At 38.0% G+C, this 19,864-nt stretch overlaps 1 protein-coding gene across 3 annotated transcripts in view; it reads right to left on the bottom strand.

Annotated features, from left to right (window-relative positions):
* Nucleotides 1-19,864, bottom strand: part of GRIA4 (glutamate ionotropic receptor AMPA type subunit 4) — a 240,671-nt gene that overhangs the window by 97,024 nt on the left and 123,783 nt on the right. The window lies entirely within an intron of this gene.

Genomic DNA, 19,864 nt, shown 5'->3' with positions numbered 1-19,864 from the left:
CACTTCACCAGAAGTATTTGTAATGCTACTAAAGCAGTATGTTAGGCATGCAAAAGCTTTGCTTTTTTTGTTTTTGGCAGGTTTGGGTGGGTTTCTTTGACAGCATTTCATACAAGAAGCTTTTAATGCTTTTTAGTAAGAATTCATTTTTTCATTTATTTATGCATATATATATGCGTGTCAGTATAGATGTGTGAATAGAAATTATCTCGATCCGTTTCAGAGATTCTGTATAGCTTTAATCAATGCATACAAAGTGATTAGAGGTCAACGAATGAAGGGCACCACAGAAGCATTAATTACTACTACTGGCAGGATTATTGCTCTTTATCATTATCAGTATTTGATGCCCCCTCGGTCATCTGTGAGCCCATTCACAGAAGGGAAAGGCAGCATCCTCTCAGAAGGCTCCACCTGAACCTGTAGGGCAGGTTTCTTGCCTGCAGCCTCAGTGTGCCCTGGCCCACCAGCCATTCGCCTTTTTCCCTTTCCTAATTTTCTCTCACTGGGGATGTGCAGTACAGAGGCAGGAGTGAAGCTTGTGACATATCTTAGGACAGCTTGCAAGTCTAGTCTTGACTTGCCCCACCAATTCTTTAAGTAGGAGGCATGTATTATTCCATCTTTTACCTAGAGTAAATGGGGAATTTGTTTGAAGCAATGAAGACTGCACACTTCAGATCCAGAGTTAACATTTAAGAAAGACAAAAAGGACAGATATGTTTGTCAGTAATATATTGATGCAAATGATACAATTCAGAGAAGGTCGCCCTATTACAACATAAAATATTGTGGCTTTTTACTTGTTATCTGGCTGAATTTTCCCCACTAGCTTTGAACGAAAGATTTCATCTCTTGAAAACTGTCCTCAGTGATGCAGCTTCACAGTGGTGGCTCCTTTCTGCCTTCAACAAGAGGGTGCCACGTCTGAGTGCAGTGACCCCCTGCTGTCATTTTAATGCACTTGAAGATGCCACTGTGTGACAGATTCCATGTAGGAAGCACTATCAGATACTCCCGCAGATTGCAAGAGGAATCTTTGTAAGTCACATTTCAGAAAGAGTACTTTTGAGTGTGCTGTTGCTAACTAATGCATTATCAGAAGAGCTACAAAACCACCAAAACCTGAGTTTGCCTCCAGTAAAATAAAAGTAGACAATATTTTTATCAGAATATGAAGATTTTAGGGCCCATAAGAAACTAATTCTGTCATAAATCTAGGAGTAGCTATTTTTCTTCTGGCTCCTACAACATCTGCAGCCCTAGAAATACTAACCTAAAATCTGTATTTTCTTACAATCATGACACTATGGACCCGCGGTCTGAAATAAACATTTATTATTTGTTTTCTCCAATTCAGATGACACGTTTGAGAAAAGAATACAATTATAATCAATACATAACATGCATAACATATTTTATTGTATAGATGAGACATTTTATGAAACAGTATTTTATCTTAGGAAATTAATTCAAATACTTGATGTATTGAGTATTGAAACATTTCTGTACTCAGCATGTATTTTTAACCTGATGACTGTTATTTTTTTCAAAGAACCATACAGCTTTCCTGTTAATTGCTGCATAATTATTCTGCTTTTCCTGTTGCTATATTCAATCTCCTTTTTTGCCTGTAATTATCTCTGCGAATCATGACAAGACTCTTTCCCAAACATTGTATTTCTTGCTTCATTTCCTATTCATTTCCATATATAGACATACATTAAAACTACTCCAGTGTTACAGGGGTTCCTACTTCATTTATACTGTAACTTTGACTTGATCTTTGCTACTAAGGCAGTCAACATTTACTTAATTCAGCTTCCTGACACAAATTAACATTCTCTTTGATTCAGAATGAATGGTGTTTGAAACAGCAATTGACATCCCCTCATTCCTTCCTTACTTCACTTGAACAACTTTACTAAGATGTATTTTGAACACACTGGGAATTTATCCCAGCATAAAGCATGACAAATATCAGACAAACACATAGAAAAGCTTTTCTTCTACCTTGGATCAACTTTGACTTGACACATTTCATTAGCAACTGCCTTCATTTAAGCATTTGAAGTTCCTGTAGCTTCTTGTCAGTAGTTAGCACTCAGATGTGGGTTTTCATGTTAGCATGTCTTTCACATACAGCACAATACAGCTAAATAGGTAGTAACTGGATATGGTGCAACATCTCCATCAAAAGAACTCAGAATCTCTGTGCAAGTAATCAGGAGCATAGTCATCTATTCAGTGTGCAGGAACAATTTCTAATATAACAGACTGACAAGGGTGGAGTTTATGCAGAATGAATAAGGGCATTCACAGGCTCAGTTGGCATAAAAATTAGACATGCTGAGAAGAATGCTTATTTGTCCAAAATAATTGGCTACAGCTGACAGTAAAAAAACAGTTGTATGTAGTGCTGTGAACATTTTATAAGGCAAAAAACCCGGAAACTAACCTGGGGTAACTCTCAGAAACTGAGTGCAGCATCTCTATTTAGACAAAATTCTTGAACCTCAGAAAGGTGTTTGCCCAAGTAAAGCCAGCAGACATGAATCTTACAGCTGCCTCCTAAAAGGTATTTATTTTCTGGTTATCTGCTGTTTATCCTCAGTTATGCTACAGGCAGATGAATGATTCATTTTCTGGAATACATTCTATCCCATGTGTTGGGGAATACTATTTGTTGCATAAAAGCAAACTAAAAAACCCATGCTAACTCTTATCAGCTGAGCTACACAATGTTTTTCAAAACAACATTATTAAAAAGAATGTTTAGGACTATGCCACTAAATAAAAAGGCACGTTCTCACAAATCCATATAGTAACACTTCCTCACCAACTAATTCAACCTTGAAATGCAGATAACTCATTTATCAGAAAATACAAATTATTGTGTCCAAACACAACCAGTTGAAGCCTGCAAGTCTGCATCAACAAGCTCCTGGTCCTTCCCAGAGTGTTTGGGGTTTTTTTTGGTGTTTGTGGGGTTTTTTTGTTTGTTTATTTGTTTTGTTTTGTTATAATAGCAAATCTATGAACAAGATAAAACAGCAATACAACTGCTTGAAAACACAGAAGTCCTTCCCAAATGCAAAGATGCTATATGCAAGAATGGTGTCTTTTTCCTTTTTATGGGACTATGATTCTGGAGATTTTTCCTCAAATGACCTGGGATGAGAAGTCTGTCAACTGCTTTTTCTAGGTCATTACTCAAATGCAGATACTACTGACAACTGCTTAAGGACTGGTAATACCAATTCCACCTCAATATACTGGAACCAAACCAGAAACAGAAAGTCTGCAAAGATTTAATTTTTTTGATTCCTTCTCTCATTGCTTTTCTGTTTCCTGGTCAGGTGGAATTGTGATGATCTAAGATGTTGCTAATTTATTTCAAAAAAGATACCACACAATCATCATGTTGGGGAAAAAAACCCAAACAAACAACAAACATGACAATGAAAGAGTTACTCTATTGGTTTCCTGTAAAATCAGAGCTGGAGATGCCTACTGCAAAAAAATCTATGTATTGGGGTTGATATTACAGCTAAATACTTTACACAGAAAATATCAGAATTTTTTTAACCTTCCTTCCCTCATTCCACACTCCACAGGCATTCTTCCATGACAAAATGCATGAACTACACAAAACCAATGTCAGATGTGCACCTAGTCTTACATCTGTTTAGAGAGAGGTCAGTATTTCAGAGAGACCTGGGTATCTTCTGGAGGCTGATGCGTGAACGTGGACAATTCTCATATTTAAGAACGTGTGGCAAGTGCAGGACCTTGGGAGCCCTGAATTTCCTCCTAGTCACTGCAACATTGCTGTCAATAGAGCCTATACACAACCACCTTCCACCCAAGTAGTTGAAATAATGAGTAATCTTTTTGATTTTAAAAGTTCAGTGGCCTTTCAGGTTTTTTTTTTTTGTCTTCTGCTCTACCAGCTAGGCTTTCCCCTATCCAATTTTAAATCAGCAGCCAATGACTTAATTTCATTTATTTCCATTTAAATGAAAAGTAAAATCTAAATCTCTTCAGTGTTTTCAGAATAAGCTAAAGAGATAGAGGAGCATTTTCTTGACTTATTTTTCTGCTGGAATGCACAAGGTTGGCTTGTTTCCTTCTCTTTCTTTCCTCCCTCCCCCCCCCCCCCCCGCCTTTTTCTTCTTGCTTTGCCTGCTTGCTTTCACCAGAAATATTTCAGTGATAAATTACAGTGTAATAATTAAATTTCAATAACCTTCAGCTTCCAGCAGACTTTTCATTTTGCAAATCCATTTCTCCTGCCCCTGTAAGTGCAGGCAATCATTCCTGATGGTCTTACCACAGGACAGATAGCGAAGTGGCTGCTTGCTCCAAACAGTAGCACCCCCATTAATAATTCTCATTTTGGAACTATTGTGCAGGAAGTAACTTATTATTAATTTTCTGCGATGAAGAGGATACAGTATTTACATATTATTATTGTATTTTAATCTGGCTAGCAGACTGACAATACTGAATGACACAAGTTAACATGTTAATATACTTGGAAATGGCATATGCAATATATTTGTTATGGCCCCCAGGAGTAGAAAACATCTCTGACAAACATGGGTCTTTTCCAAAGATGGGCATCATACACTGCACATTACTGAAATGCAAATTAATTTTCTTCTTTTGCTGGCCCAATTAACTTTCAAATAGGAATTGATCCCATTCCCAAGATTAGCTACGATCCCAACAGCTGCAGACACTGAAATGCTGGAGCTGTTTTATGAAAGCTATTTCCATCTATTGGAATTCGTATTAGGATCAGTAGAAGAAATAAATTTGTTATAAATCCAACACATAGCAGAAGTGAAGAATAAATGATCGAATCATCTGGTATGGATAAGCCAATATATTTGACATTCAGGATTGAATTCATGTCACTTAACTCTAGCTGTCTATAAAGTGTTTGTCTAAGTTAATCATCCAAGCTTTCAAAGGAGAGACTTATACCCCATAAAAAAAAGCATTTTTTTTGTCTTACGTATCTGTCTCAGAGGTGCTTTTCCCTTTCTCCAGTGAATACTGAAGGAGTCTAGACATGAGGCTTAGTGAAAATACCTACCATTTATTTACCAAAATTGGTGAGATGAATACAGATACTACAGTGATGAAAACCATATAAGAAATTTACAGTAGGAGTGAGGCATGATTGTACATTCAATCAGTAACTACAAAGACACAAACTCAGGTATATTTTAGTTTTCCTCATGATGGTTAATACCTTTTTATTAACATATGGTTTTGTTTCAAATTTTTGGTCAGTATACAGCTTCTAGAACTCAAATACAACCAGTTAGATTTACAAGCTCTTTCATATAACTTTTAACATATGATAACTCATTCGCATGCCCGATTTTCTCTGCATTTGGAGTGGGACATTCAACAGAAAGTACATACAAACCGGTCAATTTAGATAACAGAGTGAAAGCTAGAACTACAGGTGTGTTCTCAGTCCTTCTTGGGCCTAATTCACAGAAATGACACACAGATTGGAAAATAAGACAGGGAACTCAAGAAATAATCCCATCTATTCCTCTCTATCCCTCCATTCCTCAAGACAGATAAATTGTATTTAAATCATTCTAGACAGATATCTTTTTTTGTCCTTAAAAATCTCTAAAGAGGATTCTGTAACTTCCTAGGTAATATATTCATTGCTTAATTATCCTTATCATTAGAGATGCTTCCTAAAGCTAACCCAAGTCTCCCCTGGCGTAATTTAAAGCAACTCATTCTTGTCCTATCTCTAGTAGACCTGGAGAACAGTTTGTTCCCTTCATCTTTAAAGCAATTCTTTATGTAACTGAAGACTGCTATTTCATTTCTTTTCTATCTGCACTTCTCTTGCTGAAACATGATTCTTTCAGGTCTTCCTTGTGGAACGCCCTTTAGTCCAGATTCTGAGAATGTTCCTTGCTTTCCTCTGGATATGTTGTAGTTGATCCAAGTATTTCCCGAAGTAAGTTAGTGAAAAAGTGATGTATTTAAAAAAATGTATTACAAAGTATGCATAGTCATTTAAATGTATTGTCTGCAAGTTTAACAAATGTATTCTGTATTTCCTCATCCAAGTCATTAGTAAAGAGACTGAGAAAGACTGCAACCAGAACGGATCACTACTTAATACCTTCTTATTTGACAGGGAACCTCATGAGTTCAAGTGTGTGACCAGTGTCTGACATACGTTCTAGAAATCTCATCAAGACAAAATTTCTTTAGTTCATTGTGGTGGGTTGACCTTGGCTGGATGCCAGGTGCCCACCAAGCTGCTCTATCACTCTCCCTCATCAACTGGAGGTGGGGCTGGAGAAAAAAGTGACCAAAGGTTTGCGGGTCAAGATAAGGCCAGGGAGAGATCACTCAGCAATTAATGTCATGGGCAAAACAGACACAGCTTGGGGAAATTAATTTAATTTACTACCAATCAAATCAGAATAGGATAATGAGAAACAAAACTAAATTGTAAAACGCCTTCCCCGCACCCCTCCCTCCCTCCCGGGCTCGGCTTCGCTCCCCATTTTCCCTCCCCCCCCGCCGGCCCTGCCCGCAGCCCGGCCCCGGCCCGGGCTCCTCCCCGCGGGGCCACGGGCCCTGCCCGGAGCCGGCCCCAGCGCGGCCCCCGCGGGTCCCGGCCCCCTGCGGGCACCCCCTGCCCGGGCTGCGGGGGGGAGCTGCTCCCCCGCGGGCTCCGTGGGCTGGGGGCACAGCCTGCCCCGCCGGGGCTGCCCCGCGGGCTGGGGGAGCCGCTGCTGCGGCGCCCGGAGCCCCCCGGCCCCCCCTGCACCGCCCGGGGCTGCGGGGCTGCTGCGCTCGCACGGTCCCGCTCCCCTCTCGCCGCGGCGGCTCTTGCGCTGCAGCTTCTCCCCCTTCTTCAGCACACGAGCCGGGGGGCTCCCGCCGTCGCTGGGGGCTCGGCCTCGGCCAGCGGTGGGTCTGTCCTGGAGCCGGCTGGCACCGGCCCCATCGGGCATGGGGGAGCTTCCAGCAGCTTCTCACCAAAGCCGCCCCGTGCCCACCCCGCTACCAACACCTTGCCAGGCAAACGCAATCCACTCGGCAAAATTTCATGCAAACTGTGTAAAGAAATTGTATTATAAGGAGAGAGCTACTATTTCCCCGATGTCTATGAAACCCATTACTTTGTAACAGAAGGAAATTCGCTTTGTCTCAGATGATTTGTTCCCGAAAAATCCATGTTTGGGTTTATTTAGCTTTCCAAATTCTATGTACTTTCAAATATATCTGTTACGATGTAGGCTGTGAACTAAGTCACTGAAACTATCAATTACCAGGATAATTTTATTACAAACAGTTCTGAAACAAACCTGACGAAATAATGGATCCAGTTTAGCAATCTCCTCTGTCACTGTTTTGCTTCAAAGATTTAGAATCTTTGATGATAAAGGAAGTTACCTTTATAATCTGAGTTTGTGTTTCTAGCCTCCCTGAGACCTGTGACCTTGAATATTTTCTCGGTGTTGCGTGACACCTCCAAAACAAGCTGTAGCAGTGGTTTATGGTCAGGCTTTCAGTCTTTCTCTCCCTTGATCTTGTAGAGACTGGTACCCATGCAACTTCATCTGTTCTATTTAAGAATCCTTCTTTCATGAGAAGGTCATAAAGCTACAAGAAAATGTGGTCAATATATTGCAACCGTGACCCTTTTTTATTTTTTATTTTTTTTTAAAAAAGTCTTAAGCGGAGCAACATTGTCTTAAGTTATACGCTTTCAAGTAAGCATATGGGAGAAGGTTTGGCTTACTCCACAATGGGAATTCATGATCAAAGATTCAGGCTACGTCAGGTCTCATTGTATGCTACACCCACTGTGCAGCAAGTTTTTTCCCCTTCTTTGCATTTTAGAGTCTGCAGCCTTCATACAAAATAGACTGTAAAGGTATCTCATCAAATTGCCAAGTGATAAAGATGAGTAGAAACTGGAGAGGGACTGAAGAAAAGCCCTGTTTTTGAAGGCAGTCTGATACTCTTCCTTCTGCTTTCACAGCTCTCAGATACCATTACCCCTCGTACTTCACTAAATGCCTTCAGACTAACGTCAATGTCCAATAACCTTTCTTATCACGAGCAGGCATGGAGGTTAATACATCCAAGCATACTTACAGATATATGCCAAAAGTACATTTATGCACCTTGTTAGCATTTTATATTTCCTTTGCTTTTATTTGTTTATTATTTAGCTGTACCAAAGCGTGCAGCTAGAAGTGGCTCTGGTGAGAAATCTTTGGATCCTCTGAAATTTACAAGCAGGAAGGAAGTCACATTCTTAGCAAATTTTAGCAGATTCTTACTATAGAACTTTGAATGCTAAATCAGAAACTGTACGTAATTATGGTGTTATCAGAACCTCACAAACTATTACCTTAAAAACACAGCAATTAAGCCACTGAGTGGAAAAAAAACACCAACGAAGCAGGTGTTAGGCTTACTCTCCATCAAACCAGCATTTTAAACTAACTATAGAGGCTGCATAGTCTCTCTGAATAACCAGTTATCTGATATGTCATCCTGGGCATATCGTTAGGGCTAATGTCTATCAGTATTTTTTTAAAAAGGAGAGATAGCAGGGAAAAATGAACTTATTTTTGAAGAAAATGCAGTATGTTCAAACATTTTACTTATTACCTTATTTCTTCTTTTTGCTATTTATTTGACAAATATCCAGCTTAGTTGTAAATATTCCTTGCTTTTATATATTATAGCTTAAACTCTTCTTCTTTAGTGCAATGCCTTAAAGACAAAATTCTTCATTTCACTAAAACCTATAGTCTGTAACATTGATACTAATAAATTATCTTTCTTATACTGTATCTTCATTGATGCAAAGCTATTTTCCAGAAATTGCTAGCTTCCCAAAAACTTAACACTGTAGGCTCAATTTAATATTTTTTTTTCCCCTGTGATTTTACACAATTGTATGTAGACCTTTATGAAAATTACATCCAAAAGAACCATGTCAAAGAACATTAAGACTGCAAGCTAAAGCACTTAAGAGCTGCTATATCTTAAAATTAGCAGTAACCTATATGTACTCTAATTAATGTATTACGGTGCTATGTTTAATTATATTGCCACGTACTACTTTTTCCCCCACAAGGTATCTGCCTCAGTCTGTGCATGAGATACCTGTGCTCTAGGACAGAACTGACTGTGGGTACTAAATGAGGATCTTGATGTTAGAACTTTTGTCTCCTTTCTATAGGGATCTGTTAGAAGACTAGTTTTTACTACAAAGTATCTGACAAACTGCCTAGTGACATTAATGCAGTGTAACTTCTAATACATATGTGCGAGAAAAATGCAAGAGCATCTTCAGACTGAAACGAGAGACATTCACACAAAGAAGCCTTCATTTTAAGAGTTGCAAACAATTCTATCTCTATGCACATATAGCCATGTCCATATTTCTTGGTGGCTACACAGCAGGTAATTTATAGGACCTTACTCCTTCTCTAAGTTCTACTTGTAGATCCCAGGCACATTATTTCTGATTTTAAATTTCAGTTGTGTTAAGATCTTTTTAAAATCTATATTCTCAGGTATTTAACTTTTTCAGAAAAATGTAACATCTTGGGAATACAAGCTTTAAAATTTGGATACTATGATTATAATATGGTTACCTTTTGATTGAAACAAGTGTAAAATGAGTATTACTATTTCTTCGAAACTGACACTAAAAATTTATTAAAAGTTGATTGCCACCCCCAGTAAGCAACTATTAAATTGGAGATAAGCCTAAAGATCTATGCTTTTCTTCCAGTTCCTAAAATGCCTGGGGAGGTTTAGATTGGATACTAGGGGAAAAAAAAAAGTCACTGAAACACTGAAAGAGTTGTCAAGCATTGGAACAGGCTGCTCAGGGAGGTGGTTGAGTCACCATGCCTTGAGGTATTTAAAAGACATGGAGAAGGGGTGCATAGGGACAACTTTAGCAGTGGATTTAGCAGTGTTAGGTTTGGACTCGATGATCTTAAAGGTCTTTTTCAACCTAAATGATTCAGTCATTCTATGATTCTATGACAGACACTAAATAATCTTGCACCTCCCAGACACTTCATCTGAGGGACTGCAACTATCAAGTAAATACTGAAAACAGCTCATAATCTGAGTTTCTTAAAAAGAACAAAATCCTACAAGAAAATAAAAAAGAGAAATCATTTTAGTAAGTTCTTCTAAATGCTCCAAGACATAATGAGCATATGTATACATGTGCATAAAAGTAAAAACATATATATGTATGTATATATGTAAATATTTTATGTGAATCTGTGCAAAACAGCATGCAAAGAAGTGTCAGAATTTTTAAACGAGGCAAATCACAGAACCACAGAATGTTTTGGGTTGGAAGGGATCTTAAAGATCATCTAGTCCAATGCCCCTGCCATGGGCAGGGACACCTTCCACTAGACCGGGTCGTTTAAAGCCCCATCCAACCTGACCTTGAATGTTTTCAGGGATGGGGCATCTACAACCTCTTTGGGCAACCTGTCCAGTGTCTCACCACCCTCATCATAAAAAATGAATAAACAGGGATTGTTTCAGCTCCTTTTAGCCTCTTCTCCCTCTTCTTACTCTCCTCCGAATAGAACGCTTAACCTTGAGGGGTAAAAGGCACTTAATAACTTTGTCTCATTTGAGTGTCTTCACAAAGATTGCTGTCCCAGTCAGAGATACACAGAACTGACCTTTTCCAGTGATGCTGTAAGTAAACCAGCTAATGCAACATCTAGATACTTGCATAGAGAGAAACAGGGAAGAGGAAGACTACAATGACATGATCTTCATGAAGGACACTGGACTACTCCTACATGACTAAATCTCTTCCTGGTGTTCACATTAAAAAATTAAAGCTAAAATATTAGACAGAGTTCAAAGAAGCAATTGCAGCCAATATATAAAACATGTCTTAAAGTAAGAGACACACAGGAGGAATCTCAACTGAAAATTTGATGGCTAAGTCTGAGCTAGTTAGTCTGGTATCCTTCTGCAGGTAGTGGAGGGAAACAGACACCTTCTGATGGCAATTCATAAAACCTCTCATCATCTGACTCACGTATTTTCAGGGGAGAAGAAACTCCTCCATGTTTATAATGAAAAATCCCAATATTATTGTATCTCAGGTTTAAAGCCATGAATGCTATTAACATAGTATTGTGCATATGTAAAAAAGCAGGACTAAAACCAGCCTGCAATATTAGCAAAGTATCTGCTGCTCACATGCCTTTTAATTTAAGTTCTTCCATTTTGTATCTACATTTTACATATGAAGATACAACTTTTCCTTTAAGTAGAATTAAAAGTTAGGTTACTTTTATGCTTGTCTTGTGGAGGATGGGCAGCTACACATAGGTTTCCTTTGATTTTTCTGGTGAAGGGATTTGCATACAATTACAGAGACAATTTCAGTTCCTAGCAGGAACAAACACAGGATGAAGTAAGTACTCACCATATGATTAGACTAATTTATTACATCCCACTGAGGCAAGCTATATTCCAAGAAGTAATCACAAACTGATGTTCAGAGCTCTGGTAGAATAAATATATTTAATAATTCAAATTAAATTTCAGCTGCAGGAACTGACATTTAGTGGGAAACATGGAAATGGGCAAGGTATAATGAAAAGATAACAGGTAAAAGAATACAGACATTAAAAGCTGTGATTGACCTGTCTGAAAACAAGCCAGGATAGAAAACTGTGATAAAATCCTGGCAAATTTATTGTATTAAATATATGTTGATTTATGTTGATTTGGACCTTGGTTAGTTTTAACTGACCTTGGCATTAATGTCTGAAAATGAACATGGTGACCAGTCAATAACTGCTCCATAAAAGTTAAAAGCCTCCGACGTTTCATTATACAATGGCACTTGCGTTGACCATTTTGAAAGCAAATGGTCTTAAGAATGTTGTTAATTTTAGAGCTGGGTATTTTTCTCGCCCTGAGCAGCTGTTTATTCACAGAAAAGTGCACTCTGGTGACATCCCAAGCCTTAATGAATACAAGTGAGTTTCTCCGCATAGGACTCTCCAGAAGAAAGAATTAGAAAGGTTTCAAAAAAGTGGGAACAGCATCTAATAAAAATGGACATTTCTTAAATATTTCTGTTTAGGGCATCTTCATGAATAGAAACAAAAGGCACAATTTTGTATCTGCATATCTGTTACCCAGGAGAGCAGTGGTAGCGATATAGCATCTCCCTCCACAAGAAAGCACAGGACTCTGCATGTATCACCGGCTGCCCCCGAGTCCACTGTGTCACGATCATTAGGACTGAGAGTGTCCTGGGTGGTTTAGTCTTCATCTCTCCATCTGGAGTAGCTCCACAGCATAAAAACAACGCTAAAATATACACCAAGGCAGAGAAAGACAGAGAAAATTACTGTGCAGCATGGTACAAAGAATATGTGTCAGAGAGGTGGGAAACTTTTATTGCAATCTTTGCTTCAGTGGCTAAGTAGTTTATAAAAGAATATCCAAAAAAGCCGCAGAGGATGTGGAAATTGGCTGCAAAAACTTCAGGAAGTGAAGAACAGATACAACAGAGAGACACTCTGTATCTGAGAGAATGAGAAGTGAGAATCCAGTAACTGCTCAATAGATATAAAGTACTTTATAAGTCCTAGAACATATGTTTATTTTAGACATTTAGGCGTTTAGGCATTTTAGACTGTAACAAGTTGAAAATAAAACAGTAAATAGGGTCCAATATCAGTTATACTCATGTAAAACAAAGAGAATCCCAATTTCACTGATTTTTTTGAGGTTCCCACCACTGTACTTGGAAATTAAAATCTATTCCTGAAAAAGCTATAGGAGATGATAATCCATCTCAGTGTACAATATTATTTAATCTATCTTGACTTCTCTTAAAAACTGCTGCCTGGAACAACTCTATGCTTACTGCTCAAAAACTACTGTGAAAAAAACCTGCTGCCCACTAGTACTTTTTTATGGTTTTGCTTCTGCTTCCACTGCCTTTTTCAATGTGACTGACAAGATGGTATTTCATAATAGAGCACCTTAAACACTATAAATTACCTCAATTGTCTTATTTTCCTCAAGAGACACAGGTAGGTTTGAATTTTCCAGTCTGCTTAATGCAGTAATGTCCAGCCTTTTCTACCTGAGGGCTGAAACATTATTCCAAAAAGGTCAGTGGGCCACAATTAATACTTCAGGGCACTTTCTCTGGAAACGGAGTGGAAGGGAAGAGACACCACACCCAGCTCTTTGCTGGGGATCCTTAAGTGTCTCCAGGAGACCAGGTTACAGCTGTACTATTGCATACAGTTCCCTAAGCGCAGTGTGTTTTGCTTGTCTTACTGAAGTTATGCCCACTGGCACCCCGAAGGAACGCTCACACAGCAGCTCTGGCCTGACTCCAGGCTGGGATGTACGTGGTACGATCTCCCAAGGTATGAAAGGCAGGGTGACATCATTCGTCTTGCTGAAGTTACTTGCTAAATCAGGTTCCAAATCATTGAGCCAGATCTCAGGCTAATTATTTACAAATAAACAAACATCACCATTACAGAAACGGGACACTTGCCTATGCGCCTTATGAGATGGTTTCATGAGAGACAATTTGCACAGATAAAAGCAGCAGCAGGAGTTTCCCTGCTGAGCTGTTAACACTGAAGATCATACAAAGACAACAATCTCAATATTTACACACCACAGAACATTTACACCAAACAACCGTATAAGAAGTTGTATGTAGACCCTGCTGCAGTTGGAAGGAGGGTTTGAATTTGCAAAGCGCTCATGTCTGGTGTTTCCCCCCACCAAGACCCCTGTCCCGGGTCCAGGCTGCTCCCGTGGGCTGGAGCTACTCTGAAGTACCATGTTGTAGGTGTCTCCCGAGGTTGTTCATGACAAACACAAAGAAGAGATTTTTCCTTAATATAACAAAGCAGATATAAAACATCTATTCATGGAAGAATATAAGATATCAGTTTTGCTTACATTTAGCATTCTATTGATGATGGCATCTTGACTTGTCTATCACTGAATGAACACTTAAAAAACCCGTAATGGCTTAATTTAGAAATGTATTTGTGCAAGAAAAAGAGTTGTAGTAACTTGATAGATTTTTCTTCCAGGTTTTATCTCTGTCTGAAAATGTTAATATTCACTATGTAGCTTTCATCTCCACGGTAGTTTAAATGAACAAGCCCTTTTTCTGCAAAAGAGTCTGGTATTAATTCATTTTCATGATTAAAAAGGTTATTCTGATCCTGAGACAACTATCATGAGATATGAGATGGGCTTGTACCATCCACCCAATGACAGAGAATGTGGATAAAATTTTAGGCACCCTGTTACGAATAATTGTTTGTATTTACATAAATAATGTTGTGATCAAAGGCATCATTATCCTAGGTACTGCACAAAGTATGTATGCAGAAAAAGTCTCAAAAAAGACTTTGGAAACCAAATAGACTTGGAGGTAGGGCAAGTGGTTTATTCCTACTTTTATTTTTAATTACGTCCACAAGATATTTCAAAAGCATTTTCTGCACTTATCAGTATGCATATAAAACAACTTGCTTTCACATGAATATTCAGTATTTAATTTAAAAATATGATGATCAAAATATACAATGTAATACAAATTAGACATATATTTGAATGTGCATTTATTTTTTATTTTTATTAATACTAATATTTCTTTCAAAATATATTTACGAGTACATGGTTTAGCTAATTTACTCGGCATTCTCCTTTCAGTCATTCTTTTGCAAATGTTGCAGATAAGTCACTGCACTGTCCATATTCTAAGCGGCATTTTCACAGAAAAAGAACTTGAGAAATACTGCAAATACTTCTTTTTTTTTGGATTACTTTCAACAGATAGGAAAATCCTGTTGCATAACTCATAAAATATTTGTATTTACTTCAGTTGGAACTATTCATAGGAGAAGAAATTGGTCCAGTATTTGAAATCTGATGTCATTAAAATTTGAGAGCATTTAATTCCAAAACCCATTTAACACATTCGCTGGATTTTAAGTGTGCAACTAATTCTGTCCCAGGTGAAAATGTGATCGACATGAAGTTAAAGTAAAAGCTAACAGCGAGTAAGATAGCAACACGAGATCCTGGTATGGACACAAAAACTTTACAGCTGGAAGGCAGGCAGGCAGGCAGGGGCCCCTGCTTTGTGGGACTAGTACTGTACACTACAACTGCAGTCCTGTCACAAAGCATATTATATGTTATAGATGAATTTGAGTAATAAACATCACAAATCACAGTCTGGACTGGAACCAATGTTTTGTCCTTATGTTAAATCTTACCTTGATATACTTTCCAGAAATAGATTTTTCCACTTTTTAGACTGAATGTTCACTTCTCTGTGCAACTTTCTCTTGAGTATCATTCATACATATATTCAGTTTCACAACATCAGGATGGTCACAACATGTGACACAGTTTTGGTACATCAAAATTACAGTTTAAAAAGCTACTACTGCATACGTTTTATGATCATTTCAAAAAGATATGAAGCGACAGATTTTGATTTTTAAATGACATGCCTTATTTACAAACTGAACACTTAAAACCTGACTAAACATGTCTACCATAAATTAAACATAGGTTTTTCTCTTCAGAATTCATGACACTTTTAACAGTTCATTGTCACCATGCCAGTATGTCGACATTATCTGTATCCTGGCAGAGGAGAACTACGTGGGTGAAATGTATGACATATTCAATGGACTGCAATAGCAAAAGCCCTTTTCTACTCTGGAACGATCTCTGTCACTTAATATCCAAGATAGTCAATAACTGGGTAGGAAAGAAACTTTAACAAAACCTACCCTGCTGACAAACACTACAAAACATTTACCAGGGAGATGTTAGAATTTATTAAAGATAACTTGCAGCAAACTGACATTTCAACATTCAGTTTGAATAGCAACTTTCTTTGTTGGTACAGTAACTGGCTCCAGGCATGCTCCAGGCTTGCATGTCTACTGAAACCCAGAACGAATTGAACTTGTGGTCTCATGCCACTCAAAACTAGTAACAGAAAAGTTCTTTATGCTGCAAGACAGTAATACTCAAATCTGAAAGCTACACTGTTCTTTAAATAACTCTTCATATCTTATTGCACATTCTTACCTAATAGCCACACTTCTTCATTACACTGTGTATTTGGCACTTCAAAGGTTTTCTGTTCTGCAGATTTATTACAATTAAAGTTTTACAAAGTCAGCTACAGGTATCCTGCCCTGATGCATTTAAGATGTGTAATTAAAATGTGGTAAAATGCCTAATGTTCCTACGTTAAGAAAGCCTGTACCAATGCTTGTGTCATCCTTGGGAACTTCCATCTACATCCTGGAAAGGCTTCTGAGTATCTGCTTTTCTACAGTAACCCTAATGATAGCAGACATGGCCAAATGCTAGTTCCCATAAATGTCACAGGTCAAGTTCCACAACAATGTAACTTGCAGTACAAGCTACACATATGGGACAAACTTACAAAGTATGACTTGTAAAGAATGAACTTACAAGGTACTGTTAGTCACTTGAAAACCAAATATGCTTAAAAATTAAATTTTATAATAGATTGGCACTTTGTGGGTTTGCAAAATGTCTGGATTTGCCAACAAAGTGGAAAAGAAACTTTAGCAGGAAACAAGGCATTCGTAAGAGCAGGTGACAAAGTGGGCACAACTTACAACTAAGCATAATGGTATTTTCTTCTCCTGATAATTGTTCCTTTTGTCTTTTCAGGATTTGCAAGCTATCTTCATGGTATACTCTCCCTGAGGACGAAATCCATAGAGCATTAGAGTACATCGTTGTATTTACAGGGATTTATAGGCACCTTAGTGAAATTTCAGGAATCCAGATCCATAGACTTATCGTTACATCTGATTATCTGTTTTATGGTGCTATTTTTTTTATTTAAATGCTTCTTTTCAACAAAAACGAAGACTTCAGCCACAAACATAACGTATTCACATCAAAAGGTAAAAATTATGTGGGAAGTGCCCAACAGATTGGCAAATAATCATACATTCTATTACTGTACAATAGGGTTAAAGAAACAATTATATTCAACAATTTCTTTCTTATTTTTCAGAAAACAGTGCCAAGCTACTCCAAGTGTCAAGCCACTCCAACATTGATATGAAGGATTAGCTAAAGACTGAAGTAATCAAGTCCAAAGATACTGATGACAATAATAGAAAAACTGTGAGTGCTCCTCGTTATGTGGCACAGGTACATTACCTTGAGTTAAAGCCTCCTCCAATTCTATAGATGATCTCGAGGTCACTTGAAACCCTAACATTGATTCTGTGATTCTGTGATTATTGTGACTCTTGCCTGCACTCAAATATGCTGAATTATGAAAAGGGAGATAATAAACCTTTTTATGCTATTTAGTCCCACCTCATCTCTAACAATTCAATAGAGAATTTCATCTGGTGCTTTTCCTTGCAATCTGACAGAGGGCTTGTTTCTGGCATCCGTAAGCAGCTGGGCTCAAACCTGTCATCCAGTCCTTCCTGGATGCCTGCTGCATCCTCTCTGTAATTTCCCTGCAAGCAGGCCTTGGTACCTCACTAACCATCCCACTAGGGTATGTGGATCCTGTGCACACTATGGATGAAAAAATGTGAAACTAAAAGCAGATATATATATTTTTTTTTTGTATGCATAGTCCTAATGAACCCCAAAGTACTTACAGTAATCTACTGGGGGAATTCAGTCAATTATATGGCAATCCAGGTAAAATACACAGTCAGTAAGGTAGAAAATGCTTTTCAAAGTGGCTTTTGCTGATTAACAATTTATTTTTTTTATTCAAGAGGCTGGTGCATTTTGGTAGTCAAAACCCCAGTTTCTTTTAATCCAACAAGTAAAACATAACACCCCAAAGGAACCGCAAGAAAAGAAAAGGTCTTCCTGAAAATATTGTTAGGTATCAGGGATGGAATGAAATCCAAAGGGAAATCAATTCATTTCCTAAAAGCCCTGTCAAAGACTGGTCTATCTAACAAAGGAGCAGGGTTACTTGACCCCAGCAAGCAGAAGAACTCCCCTACATCTAGTGAGATACAGTAAGAAACAGACGGGCAAATTGTATGAAAGGGTCAGGCAACTCATTTTCAGAAACTGACTTTTTCTTGACAAGTACAGAAAATCCTGACAGTTGTTTTTTATCTTCTCAGCATCCTGATCTTTTACCTTAGTGGTCTTTCTGGAGAGACAATATTACTGACCCTCAGTTTACAAAATTAAATCCTAGACATCCATGGAGAATTTGAACAGGATCACTTTGTATTTATCTTGGACTGTTTGTGAACTATTCAGATAATGTTGATTTTTCCTTAATGGCATTGACATTTGCAAAAGTAAGACAATACAAAGGCTAGGACTTGGGGAAAAAGGTTTGGTAACTGTAAAACAGCGAAAGATCCTATTTTGTACTATCATAACTACGAAGTGTATTGATTGGTTATTGATAATGGTAGATTTAGATTAGACGTAGGAAGAAATCCTTTACTATAAGGGTCACAAGACAATGGGACAGGTTGCCCAGAGCAGCTGTGGCTGCCCCATCCCTGGCAGTGCTCAAGGCCAGGCTGGATGGGGCTGTGAGCAACCTGGTCTAGTGGGAGGTGTCCCTGCCCATGGCAGGGGGGTTGGAATTAGATGGTCTTTAAGGTCCCTTCCAACCCAAACCGTTCTATGATGCTATGATTCTATGATTTATACTTTATAGTCTTTTCAAAGCATTCTATAGTATTTATCATTACTACAGGTTTGAAGTCAAAAAAGTGGGTTTGATTCCCCCCAAATGTCCATTATTAATTTACAAATTATCAAACATCTCTGTCCCCTATCTATATACTGCTGGATATGATATCTTCCCCAGAAATGTATATATGCCATTTTAAAAAGCTGATACAAACCCACAATACTAGGAAGGACACGGTATTAAAGCAACACACATTTCCTTTATCAAACACTAAAAGTAAAATTCATTCCCTGATGAAACAACTGCACAAAATCTAACCATAAGAAAAGAATCATCAATTTACCTTTAAAAGTACTTCACATAGTCTTTTCTCCGTAAAGTTCACTCAGTGTCTATACCACAACCTTCCACTTTTGCTTAATAATCTGATATCCAATATAAATTTGCTAACTTTTTTTTTTTTGGCCATTTATATGCTGCTTTGCTTTTGAGTGAACACTGTCCTTTAGCTTAAAAAGTTCCACTTCCTACATTACTTTTACTCTCCTAAGAGCCTCTTTCCTCCCATGACACAGGCTGTGCGTAGTGATGATCATCCTAGGAGATCTTCTCAGAATCCCTCTTTCTTGAAGAGAAGTCACAAGAATTACCATGGTTAGAAGTCTTGTGCACCTCTATGCAGCTTTAAGTTTTTCATATAATTCATGCTCCAAATAAAAAAAGCTTTATTTACCATGATTAGCATTATTTACATGAGCACCAACAAACTTCTTACTGAAGCTTAAACTATTTATTTGTTTTAAGTTTGTGAAGAACCACAAAACCGTTAAAAAGTGTTAGGAAATTCAATATCTATTTAACAAACTGAGCATGAAATCTCATGAGATACTTGTATCCTACAGCACCTTGAATTAAGAGTGGTAGCCAAGTAAATTCAGTTCTCCAGAGATATGATTATCTCATGAGGACTATGTTCCCCTGAGACTTGTTTCAGTGCTGTTTGAAAAGTCCCCAAAATGTAAAAAATCCGATACTTAAGGAGAAATATGAAATAGGAGCTCAGAAAGCAGAACAGCAGTT

Source organism: Falco cherrug, chromosome 2 (assembly GCF_023634085.1).
Source record: "Falco cherrug isolate bFalChe1 chromosome 2, bFalChe1.pri, whole genome shotgun sequence".
Lineage (NCBI taxonomy): Eukaryota > Metazoa > Chordata > Aves > Falconiformes > Falconidae > Falco > Falco cherrug.
The sequence above is the reverse complement of the archived record's forward strand: the minus strand, read 5'-3'. Positions and strand labels throughout refer to the sequence as shown.